The sequence below is a fragment of the Hyla sarda genome, chromosome 3 (assembly GCF_029499605.1).
Source record: "Hyla sarda isolate aHylSar1 chromosome 3, aHylSar1.hap1, whole genome shotgun sequence".
NCBI lineage: Eukaryota > Metazoa > Chordata > Amphibia > Anura > Hylidae > Hyla > Hyla sarda.
Window position 1 is genome coordinate 276,326,575 of NC_079191.1, and position 13,159 is coordinate 276,339,733.

General features: G+C 44.2%; 1 long non-coding RNA gene across 1 annotated transcript in view; it reads left to right on the plus strand.

The window, feature by feature from the left end:
• Nucleotides 1-13,159, plus strand: part of LOC130362355 (uncharacterized) — a 57,837-nt gene that overhangs the window by 6,700 nt on the left and 37,978 nt on the right. Inside the window, exon 2 of the long non-coding RNA XR_008891376.1 lies at nt 8,485-8,640. This is a non-coding gene — a long non-coding RNA (uncharacterized LOC130362355). The remainder of the gene's footprint in view (nt 1-8,484; nt 8,641-13,159) is intronic.

The following is a 13,159-nucleotide window of genomic DNA, read 5'->3' on the forward strand; positions in this document are numbered from 1 at the left end:
CCACGCTTCACATTCTGCCGACACATCTTGCATGTGGCTAGGTTAGAAAACTGCCACACCACTGAGTAGTTGATTGACTGCTACTGCTGCCGTCCTCCTCAGGTTCCTCAAAAGTGTAAGCTTCCTAGCGGAGGAAGCAGCAGATGTCTCCACCATTTCTTGGCTGGGCAGTAGCTGCTGACTGTCCTCTAGTAGATCTTCCTCACTAAATAGTGGAGCTGAACCCACAGAATAAGATATTTCTGTGGGGAGGGAACAGCATAGGTGCAGAGGCAATGGGAGGACAGGGACTGCTCCCGGGCCATGCCAACTGAGGGTTGTCTCTGTGGAACCCACCAACTGCTGACTGGGGGTGTCAGATGTCACTTGTGATGAAGTTGATGTCCGTGTTCACCAATCGACAATGACAGATGGGTTGCTGGTCAAGACACGACCACAAGCTGATAATGGGAGCTCAGGTCTGTTGCATGTTCAGGCCTTTCAAAGAGGCAACAATATTTGTCAGCAGGGACAATATTGGAATTAGTGATGTTATGTCGCTGATATTCTTTCTGAAGCAAATGCTTGCAGTGATGTTTGTGCAAGGGATAGAGGATGGTTCACATCTGGCTGGAAGTAGTGATGAGCGGCAGGGGCCATATTTGAACTTGAGATATTTTGCGAATATATGGACGAATATTCATCCTATGTTCCCAAAATTTGCATATTCGCCGTGTTCATTAACTTTTTTCCATGCGAAAATCGTTATTAAATTCGTATAATGTGCATATTCGATTATATCTTTCAACTAACTAACACTATACACTCTACACTAGAACCTATCTGCTAAACTAACCTACCTTATCTAAAGCTAAAAGAAAGGAGGGATCAGTGTCCTCTGGATGTGCCGATATTCGCGAATAGTTGCATATTCGCATATGCAAGGTATTCGCGCTCCACACTGACACAGTAAATAATATTAAAGGGGTACTCCGGTGGAAAACTTTTTTTTTTTTAATGAACTGGTGCCAGAAAGTTAAACAGATTTGTAAATTACTTCTATTAAAAATATTTACCCTTCCAGTACTTTTAGCAGCTGTATGCTACAGAGGAAATTCTGTTCTTTTTTTATTTCTTTTTTGTCTTGTCCACAGTGCTCTTTGCTGACACCTGATGTCTGTATCAGGAACTGTCCAGAGCAGGAGAAAATCCCCATAGCAAACCCATGTTGCTCTGGACAGTTCCTGACACGGACAGAGGTGTCAGTAGGGAGCACTGTGGACAAGACAAAAAAGAAATTCAAAAGGAAAAGAATTTCCTCTGTAGCATACAGGTACTGAAAAGTACAGGAAGGGTAAAGATTTTTTAATAGAAGTAATTTACAAATCTGTTTAACTTTCTGGCACAGTTGACTTATAAAGACCTAACAAAAAATGTTTTCCACCGAAGTACCCCTTTAACCCATTAACCCCTTAAGGACCAAGGACGTACAGGTATGTCCTTGGTCCTGCTCCCGTGATATAACGCGGGGTTACACGGTAACCCCGTATCATATCACTACGGGCCCGGCATCATAGTGAAGCCGGGACCGGCCGCTAATAGCGTGCAGAACCGATCGCGGCGCCGCGCTATTAACCCTTTATCCGCACGCTCAGAGCTGAGCCACGCGGCTAAAAGCGAAAGTAAAAAGTGTCGGTTAACTCAGTGGGCTGTTCGGGATAGCCGTGGCGAAATCGCGGCATCCCGAACAGCTTACAGGACAGCGGGAGGGTCCCTACCTGCCTCCTCCCTGTCCGATCGCCGAATGACTGCTCACTGCCTGAGATCCAGGCATGAGCAGTCAAGCGGCAGAATCATCGATCACTGGTTTCCTATGAGAAACCAGTGATCAATGATAAAGATCAGTGTGTGCAGTGTTATAGGTCCCTATGGGAGCTATAACACTGCAAAAAAAAAGTGGAAAAAAAGTGAATGAATATCATTTAACCCCTCCCCTATTAAAAGTTTGAATCACCCCCCTTTTCCCATAAAAAAAAAAAACACAGTGTAAATAAAAATAATCATATATGGTATCACCGCGTGCGGAAATGTCCGAATTATAAAAATATATCGTTAATTAAACCGCTCGGTCAATGGCGTACGCGCAAAAAAATTCCATAGTCCAAAATAGTGCATTTTTGGTAACTTTTTATATCATTTAAAAATGAATAAAAAGCGATCAATAAGTCCTATAAATGCAATGGTACCGTTAACAACTTCAGATCACGGCACAAAAAATTAGCCCTCATACCGCCCCATACAAGGAAAAATAAAAAATTTATAGGGGTCAGAAGATGACAATTTTAAACGTAATAATTTTCCTGCATGTAGTTATGATTTTTTCCAGAAGTACGACAAAATCAAACCTATATAAGTAGGGTATCATTTTAATCGTATGGACCTACAGAATAAAGATAAGGTGTGATTTTTACCGAAAAATGTACTACGTAGAAACGGAAGCCCCCAAAAGTTACAAAACTGCGTTTTTTTTCAATTTTGTCGCACAATGATTTTTTTTCCGTTTCACTGTAGATTTTTGGGCAAAATGACTGACGTCATTACAAAGTAGAATCGGTGGCGCAAAAAATAAGCAATCATATGGATTTTTAGGTGCAAAATTGAAAGAGTAAAAAACGAAAATGCAAAAACGGAAAAAACCCCGATCCTTAAGGGATTAAGGACCCAGCCAATTTTCACTGTAGGACATGGCCATTTTTTGCACATCTGACCACTGTCACTTTAAGCATTAATAACTCTGGGATGCTTTTACCTTTCATTCTGATTCCAAGATTGTTTTTTCATGACATATTCTACTTTATGTTAGTGGTAAAATTTTGTCGATAATTGCATAATTTCTTGGTGAAAAATTCCAAAATTTGATGAAAAAATTTAAAATTTAGCATTTTTTTTACTTTGAAGCTCTCTGCTTATAAGGAAAATTTATATCCCAAATAAATTATATATTGCTTCACATATACAATATGTCTACTTTATGTTTCCATCATAAAGTTGACATGTTTTTACTTTTGGAAGACATCAGAGGGCTTCAAAGTTCAGCAGCAATTTTCCAATTTTTCAAACAATTTTCAAAATCTACATTTTTCAGGGACCAGTTCTTTTTTTAAGTGGATTTGAAGGGCCTTCTTATTAGAAATACCCTACAAATGACCCCATTTTAAAAACGGCACCCCTCAAAGTATTCAAAATTACATTCAAAAGGTTTGTAAACCCTTTAGGTGTTTCACAGGAATAGCAGCAAATTGAAGGAGAAAATTCAAAATCTTCATTTTTTACACTGGCATGTTCTTTTAGACCCAGTTATTGAATTTTTACAAGGGGTAAAAGGAGAGAAATCTTCCTAAAATGTGTAACCCAATTTCTCTCGAGTAAGAAAATACCTCATATGTGTATGTCAAGTGTTCTGCGGGCGCAGTAGAGGGCTCAAAAGGGAAGGGGATTTGGGGATTTTGGAGAGTGAGTTTTTCTGAAATGGTTTTTGGGGGGCATGTCACATTTCGGAAGCCCCTATGGTGCCAGAACTGCAAAAAAACAACAACATGGCATACTATTTTGGAAACTACACCCCTCAAGGCACGTAACAAGGGGTCCAGTGAGCCTTAACACCCCACAGGTGTTTGAAGACTTTTCGTTAAAGTTGGAAGTGAAAATGATTATTTATTTTTTTCACTAAAATGTTAGTTTTCCCTCAAAGTTATAATTTTTACAAGGGATAATAGGACAAAATGACCCCCAAAATGTGTAACCCCATCTCTTCTGAGTATGGAAATACCCCATGTTAGGACGTAAAATGCTTTGCAGGCAAACTACAATTCTCAGAAGAGAAGGAGTCACATTTAGCTTTTGAAAAGCAAAATTTGCTGAAATGGTTTTTGGGGGGCATGTCCCATTTAGGAAGCCACTATGGTTCCAGGACAGCAAAAAAAAACAAACCCACATGGCATACTATTTTGAAAACTACACCCCTCAAGGCACGTAACAAGGGGTCCAGAGAGCCTTAACACCCCACAGGTGTTTGACGACTTTTCGTGAAAGTTGGATGTGTTAATGATTTTTTTTTTTTTCCACTAAAATGCTAGTTTTCCCTCAAATGTAAAATTTTTACAAGGGGTAATAGGACAAAATGCCCCAAAATGCTAAATTTGAAACCCCATCTCTTCCGAGTATAGAAATTCCCCATGTAAGGACGTCAAGCGCTCTGCTGGCGCACTACAATGCTCGGAAGAGAAGGAGCGCCATTGAGCTTTTGGGAAAAAAATTGTTTGGAATGGAAGTCAGAGGCCATGTGCGTTTACAAAGCCCCCCGTGGTGCCAGAACAGTGGACCCCCCCCCACATGTGAGCCTATTTTGGAAACTACACCCCTCACAGAATTTAATGAGGGGTGCAGTGAGTATTTATTTTTTTGCGTTTATGTCAGAACCGCTGTAAAATCGTCCACCCCTGTGCAAATCACCAATTTAGGCCTCAAATGTACATGGTGCGCTCTCACTCCTGAGCCTTGTTGTGCGCCCGCAGAGCATTTTACGCTCACATATGGGGTATTTCTGTACTCAGGAGAAATTGCGTTACAAATTTCGGGGGTCTTTTTTTCCTTTTAACGCTTGTGAAAATAAAAAGTATGGGGCAGCATGTTAGTGTAAAATGTTTTATTTTTTTGCACTAATAAGCTGGTGTAGCCCCCAACTTTTCCTTTTCATAAGGGGTAAGAGGAGAAAAAGTCCCCCAAAATTTGTAGTGCAATTTCTTCTGAGTACGGAAATACCCCATATGTGGCCCTAAACTGTTTCCTTGAAATACGACAGGGCTCCAAAGTGAGAGAGCTCCATGCGCATTTGAGGAATAAATTAGGGAACGCATAGGGGTGGCCATAGGGTTATTCTACGCCAGTGATTCCCAAACAGGGTGCATCCAGCTGTTGCTAAATTCCCAGCATGCCTGGACAGTCAGTGGCTGTCCGGAAATGCTGGGAGTTGTTGTTTTGCAACAGCTGGAGGCTTTGTTTTGGAAACACTGCCATACAATACGTTTTTCATTTTTATTGGGGGGGACAGTATAAGGGGGTGTATATGTAGTGTTTTACTCTTTATTATGTGTTAGTGTAGTGTTTTTAGGGTACATTCGCACTGGCGTGTTACGGTGAGTTTCCCGCTAGGAGTTTGCGCTGCAGCGAAAAATTTGCCGCAGCCCAAACTTGAAGCAGGAAACTTACTGTAAACCTGCCTGTGTGAATGTACCCTGGGGGGCGGGGGCAAACCTCAAGCTGTTTCAAAATTACAACTTCCAGCATGTACTGACAGACCGTGCATGCTGGGAGTTGTACTTTTGCAACAGCTGGAGGCACACTGGTTGGAAAATCTTCAGTTAGGTTCTGTTACCTAACTCAGTATTTTCCAACCAGTGTGCCTCCAGCTGTTGCAAAACTACAACTCCCAGCATGCACTGATCGCCGAAGGGCATGCTGGGAGATGTAGTTATGCAATAGCTGGAGGTACGCAACTACAACTCTCAGCATGCAGATGTTTGCTGTCTGTGCATGCTGGGATTTGCAGTTTTGCAACATCTGGAGGGCTTCAGTTTTAGAGAACACTGCAATGTGATCTCCAAACTGTGGTCTTCCAGCTGTTGCAAAACTACAAATTCCAGCATGCCCAGACAGCAAACAGTTGTTTGGGCATGCTAGGAGTTGTAGTTTTGCAAGATCTGGAGGGCTACAGTTTAGGGACCACTATATAATGGTCTCAAACTGTAGCCCTCCAGCTGTTGCAAAACTACAACTCCCAGCATGCTCAGGCAGCTGTCTGGGCATGCTGGGAGTTGTAGTTTTGCAACATCTGGAGGGCTACAGTTAGAGACCACTGTATAATGGTTTCAAACTGTACCCTCCAGATGTTGCTAGGCAACTCACCGGCTTCCGTCGGATCCAGCCGCACGTCATCGCCGCCCGCCGATCTCCGTCGCCCGCAGCCTCCGTCACCCCCCCAGATCGGTAAGTGGCTCTTCGGCGCCGGTCTCCTTTCGTTCCCCGTTCTGCCCCGCCTATTGTGGGTGGGCAGGACGGGGAAAACGAAAGTTAACCCCCCCGCCCCTGATCTGCTATTGGTGGTCGCGTCTAGATCACCAATAGCAGGGATAGGTGGGGTGGCACCCCTGCCACCTCACTCCTATGCCTTCAGGGGAATCGTGGGTGTCTTAGACAACCGCGATCCCCTTATATTCTGGGTAACCGGGTCACTATAGACCCGTAATAACCCGGAATCGCGCAAATCGCAAGTGTGAATTCACTTTTGATTTGCCGCGAACGCCGACATGGGGGGGTCTGATGCCTGCATGAGATGCCTGCTGAACAATTTCAGCAGGCCTCCCGATCCGATCCCCACCCGGCGCATGGCAGGGGCCGGAATTCTCCATGACGTACGCGTACTCCATCGGTCCTTAAGTACCAGGTTGTCATGAAGTACGCGTACGTCAAGGGTCCTTAAGGGGTTAAAGCCTTCTTTGGACCACAAGCTGGAAGCAGGGAGGGATGATCACTCTTCATTTTACGCAGTACACATCATTGTTGTGATGTGTACTGAGAAGAAAAAAAATGAATATTCGTGATTACAAATATATAGCGCTATATTCTAAATATTCACTAAATTGCGAAGTGCCGATATTTGCGGTAAGCATTTGCATTATGAATATTCGCTCTCAACACTAGCTGGAAGCATTATGCATGTTCTTCTTGAGGAGGAATTGGATGAGAAGGATGAGAAAGTGGGGCCTGAGGAGGACTTGGGGATAGAATCTGTTAAAGGGATAGAGGACAAGGAACCTAAACAAGGTGACAGTGATGATAATGACTATGATTATCAACATGGCAGTATGAGACAGAAAATGAACCAGTCGGGCCCTCAGAAATGCTAGCAAGGATGGCGAGCAGTATGCTTTCTTGCTTGCGAGCAGACAGGAGTGTTGTGCATATGATAGAAAAAGATGAGAACTGGATAACCATACTCTTAGACCCTTATTATTTATGTAGTTACTTATCTTTAATGTGCATTCTTTGCAAACTGTATGTCAAAACACATCATCCGGTTTAGTCCGTTTTGCGTCTTATGCGTCTTGTCCGTTTTTTTACCCATATCCAAAACTGAAGTCTACCACGTTTTTTGGTCCGGGTGAAAAACTGTATTAAGCCGTATACGATTTTTTTTTACATGGGAGTCAATGGGAACTGTACTGAACTGTATATGCTTACGGTTCCATCCGGTTTTCACCATACGGTTTTGCACAGTGTTTTCTCTTGGAATTTCAATCAAGCAAGTGAAACTTTATTCAAAATGGAGTGAAAAGTAAAAGTCGTATACGTTTTTTTCTTAAAAAACAGATGCAACCGGACATCATTTTTCAAACTGTACACGGTTTTCAACCGTATATGGATTAAAATTTGTTCACACGTTTTGATACAGTTTAGTCCATTTGGAGGAATCCGTTTTTCATCAAAAACCTGATACGGGAACTGCATGCAGCCTTTAACTGTTTATTTTTATTCTTGTCACACTGTGATGTACAATCCAAATTTACTTTCAGAAAATAGATTTCATACACATTTGTAATATCTGCCATATTGTTCACAAAATATTTTATATAAATATCTGGAAACATTATAACTTATTATAAAGATGCTTAACTAAGCTTCTTTATATTTTGTCATTAATCATGATATAGTCATGATTTATTTTTCTTCTGTCTCTACAGTGACAAAATCTGTTCATTTTCAAAACAGTAGGATCCTTTAGAGATCAAAAGTCAAGCTGCATTATTTACTTACAGATTTAAGTATGAAATACTAATATTAGGATCATTAATGTAGAAATGTATACAATATGTTCATGTAGTGCAACACAAGTACAAATAAGATTTTCAATTAAACACTATAAAGAATTTTTATTCTCAAAAACTAGTTCCGAAAAAATATTAAGGAAGTTTTACCTGGGGATAAGATACTTAACCCATAAACATTTTTCATTTAATGGGGTTAATTACAGTAATGGACATGCCTAGGAAGGATATGGACATGCAGATATATACAGTGTATATATATATATATATATATATATATATATATATATATATATATATATATAGTATTTATCTTCCTCTGTGTACATAAAGTGAATACTCTGTACAAAAATAAACCATAAGATTGTTGTATACATGAAGCCTCATAATGTATGGAAACATGTAATATGGAAAAAAAATTCCATTAGTGATTGCTTTGAGTTTGAAAAGTTTTACTAAGTGGTTTGATCTCTATAGTTTAACATTTTCAGACGTGGCTTTTATTAGCTCTCATGTATCAGCAGAGGTTATTTCTATACTGTTATAACCTTTTACAGCCAATAAAGGATCTCTTTTACCTTGTGCTGATGAGTTTGTGATTTTCCCATCCCTCTCCTTGCAGAGTCTGCTGTGTATTCATTTTCATACAGTGATACAGTACACCTTGTGTGATCTGCCATCCCTGAAGAGTTGGATGCTGTTCATGTTGGATAAATGTCAAAGCAGCACCACCATTAGCTATGCACTGAAGTTGTACAGACTCTACAGCAGCAAAATGGTAGAGCTTTTTTATTATATACTTTTGAGAAAGTTGTCTAATTTAACATCTAGGTTTTGAGGATATTATGCGACAGCAGCTACAGTTTGGTGGTAAAATTTTGTCATGGTAAGGGCTTTTCAAATAAAAAGTATGACAGTGTTTTTCAATAACAGTTATTCACTGAATGCTGAATTATTCAGTCAATGACAAGTTTAATTGTCATGAGAAGTGTGAAGGTTCATTTACATGTTACAGGTGTTGCTAAAATTTACTAAAAATTAGTTTCATTTCAATATGATGGGGAGCACATGGATTTCTGCTAGCCCCATTGAAATGAATGAGATAATTTCAAACTATTCTGCAAATAAATCTATCAAGATATTATGTGCAAAAAGGGTCTTGTTTGTAAATAAAATAAAGACTTAAAGGGGTACCCCCGTGGAAAACTCTTTTATTTATTTAAATCAACTGGTGCCAGAAAGTTAAACAGATTTTTAAATTGCTTCTATTAAAAAATCTTAATCCTTCCAGTACTTTTTAGGGTCTATATACTACAGAGGAAATATTTTACTTTTTAGATTTCTCTGATGTCACGAGCACATTGCTCTCTGCTGACTGTTACGCCGAGCGCTCCGGGTCCCCGCTCCTCCCCGGAGCGCTCGCTTCACTCTCCCCGCGGCAGCGCTCCGGTCACGTCCTCTGACCCGGGGCGCTGCGATTCCGCTGCCAGCCGGGATGCGATTCGCGATGCGGGTAGCGCCCGCTCGCGATGCGCACCCCGGCTCCCCTACCTGACTCGCTCTCCGTCTGTTCTGTCCCGGCGCGCGCGGCCCCGCTCCCTAGGGCGCGCGCGCGCCGGGTCTCTGCGATTTAAAGGGCCACTGCGCCGCTGATTGGCGCAGTGGTTCCAATTAGTGTGTTCACCTGTGCACTTCCCTATATCACCTCACTTCCCCTGCACTCCCTTGCCGGATCTTGTTGCCTTAGTGCCAGTGAAAGCGTTCCTTGTGTGTTCCTTGCTTGTGTTTCCAGACCTTCTGCCGTTGCCCCTGACTACGATCCTTGCTGCCTGCCCCGACCTTCTGCTACGTCCGACCTTGCTTTTGCCTACTCCCTTGTACCGCGCCTATCTTCAGCAGCCAGAGAGGTGAGCCGTTGCTAGTGGATACGACCTGGTCACTACCGCCGCAGCAAGACCATCCCGCTTTGCGGCGGGCTCTGGTGAAAACCAGTAGTGGCTTAGAACCGGTCCACTAGCACGGTCCACGCCAATCCCTCTCTGGCACAGAGGATCCACTACCTGCCAGCCGGCATCGTGACAGTAGATCCGGCCATGGATCCCGCTGAAGTTCCTCTGCCAGTTGTCGCTGACCTCACCACGGTGGTCGCCCAGCAGTCACAACAGATAGCGCAACAAGGCCAACAGCTGTCTCAACTGACCGTTATGCTACAACAGTTACTACCACAGCTTCAGCAGTCATCTCCTCCGCCAGCTCCTGCACCTCCTCCGCAGCGAGTGGCCGCTCCTGGGATACGCTTATCCTTGCCGGATAAATTTGATGGGGACTCTAAGTTTTGCCGTGGCTTTCTTTCCCAATGTTCCCTGCATCTGGAGATGATGTCGGACCTGTTTCCCACTGAAAGGTCTAAGGTGGCTTTCGTAGTCAGCCTTCTGTCCGGAAAAGCCCTGTCATGGGCCACACCGCTCTGGGACCGCAATGACCCCGTCACTGCCTCTGTACACTCCTTCTTCTCGGAAATCCGAAGTGTCTTTGAGGAACCTGCCCGAGCCTCTTCTGCTGAGACTGCCCTGTTGAACCTGGTCCAGGGTAATTCTTCCGTTGGCGAGTATGCCGTACAATTCCGTACTCTTGCTTCAGAATTGTCCTGGAATAATGAGGCCCTCTGCGCGACCTTCAAAAAAGGCCTATCCAGCAACATTAAAGATGTTCTGGCCGCACGAGAAATTCCTGCTAATCTACATGAACTTATTCACCTAGCCACTCGCATTGACATGCGTTTTTCCGAAAGGCGTCAGGAACTCCGCCAAGATATGGACTCTGTTCGCACGAGGCGTTTCTTCTCCTCGGCTCCTCTCTCCTCTGGTCCCCTGCAATCTGTTCCTGTGCCTCCCGCCATGGAGGCTATGCAGGTCGACCGGTCTCGCCTGACACCTCAAGAGAGGACACGACGCCGTATGGAGAACCTCTGCCTGTACTGTGCTAGTACCGAACACTTCCTGAGAGATTGTCCTATCCGTCCTCCCCGCCTGGAGAGACGTACGCTGACTCCGCACAAAAGTGAGACAGTCCTTGATGTCTACTCTGCTTCTCCACGTCTTACTGTGCCTGTGCGGATGTCTGCCTCTGCCTTCTCCTTCTCTACAGTGGCCTTCTTGGACTCTGGATCTGCAGGAAATTTTATTTTGGCCTCTCTCGTCAACAGGTTCAACATCCCGGTGACCAGTCTCGCCAGACCCCTCTACATCAATTGTGTAAATAATGAAAGATTGGACTGTACCATACGTTTCCGCACGGAGCCCCTTCTTATGAGCATCGGATCTCATCATGAGAGGATTGAACTTTTGGTCCTCCCCAATTGCACCTCGGAAATTCTCCTTGGACTTCCCTGGCTTCAACTTCATTCCCCTACCCTGGATTGGTCCACTGGGGAGATCAAGAGTTGGGGGTCCTCTTGTTCCAAGAACTGTCTAAAACCGGTTCCCAGTAACCCTTGCCGTAACTCTGTGGTTCCTCCAGTAACCGGTCTCCCTAAGGCCTATATGGACTTCGCGGATGTTTTCTGCAAAAAACAAGCTGAGACTCTACCTCCTCACAGGCCTTACGATTGCCCTATCGACCTCCTCCCGGGCACTACTCCACCCCGGGGCAGAATTTATCCTCTCTCTGCCCCAGAGACTCTTGCCATGTCCGAATACGTCCAGGAGAATCTAAAAAAGGGCTTTATCCGTAAATCCTCCTCTCCTGCCGGAGCCGGATTTTTCTTTGTGTCCAAAAAAGATGGCTCCCTACGTCCTTGCATTGACTACCGCGGTCTTAATAAAATCACGGTTAAGAACCGCTACCCCTTACCCCTCATCTCTGAACTCTTTGATCGCCTCCAAGGTGCCCACATCTTCACTAAATTGGACTTAAGAGGCGCCTATAACCTCATCCGCATCAGAGAGGGGGACGAGTGGAAAACGGCATTTAACACCAGAGATGGACACTTTGAGTATCTGGTCATGCCCTTTGGACTGTGCAACGCCCCTGCCGTCTTCCAAGACTTTGTCAATGAAATTTTTCGTGATCTGTTATACTCCTGTGTTGTTGTATATCTGGACGATATCCTAATTTTTTCTGCCAATCTAGAAGAACACCGCCAGCATGTCCGTATGGTTCTTCAGAGACTTCGTGACAACCAACTCTATGCCAAAATTGAGAAATGTCTGTTTGAATGCCAATCTCTTCCTTTTCTAGGATATTTGGTCTCTGGCCAGGGACTACAGATGGATCCAGACAAACTCTCTGCCGTCTTAGATTGGCCACGCCCCTCCGGACTCCGTGCTATCCAACGCTTTTTGGGGTTCGCCAATTATTACAGGCAATTTATTCCACATTTTTCTACCATTGTGGCTCCTATCGTGGCTTTAACCAAAAAAAATGCTGATCCCAAGTCCTGGCCTCCTCAAGCAGAAGACGCCTTTAAACGACTCAAGTCTGCCTTTTCTTCGGCTCCCGTCCTCTCCAGACCTGACCCTTCCAAACCCTTCCTATTGGAGGTTGATGCCTCCTCAGTGGGAGCTGGAGCTGTTCTTCTACAAAAAAATTCTTCCGGGCATGCTGTCACTTGTGGTTTTTTCTCTAGGACCTTCTCTCCAGCGGAGAGGAACTACTCCATCGGGGATCGAGAGCTTCTAGCCATTAAATTAGCACTTGAGGAATGGAGGCATCTGCTGGAGGGATCAAGTTCTCCTGTTATTATCTACACCGACCACAAGAACCTCTCCTACCTCCAGTCTGCCCAACGGCTGAATCCTCGCCAGGCCCGGTGGTCTCTGTTCTTTGCCCGATTTAATTTTGAGATTCACTTTCGTCCTGCCGATAAGAACATTAGGGCCGATGCTCTCTCTCGTTCCTCGGATGCCTCAGAAGTTGAACTCTCTCCGCAACACATCATTCCACCTGACTGCCTGATCTCCACTTCTCCTGCCTCCATCAGGCAGACTCCTCCAGGAAAGACCTTTGTTTCTCCTCGCCAACGCCTCGGAATCCTCAAATGGGGTCACTCCTCCCATCTCGCAGGTCATGCGGGTATCAAGAAATCTGTGCAACTCATCTCCCGCTTCTATTGGTGGCCGACTCTGGAGACGGATGTTGTGGACTTTGTGCGAGCCTGCACTATCTGTGCCCGGGATAAGACTCCTCGCCAGAAGCCCGCTGGTTTTCTTCATCCTCTGCCTGTCCCCGAACAGCCTTGGTCTCTGATTGGTATGGATTTTATTACTGATTTACCCCCTTCCCGTGGCAACACTGTT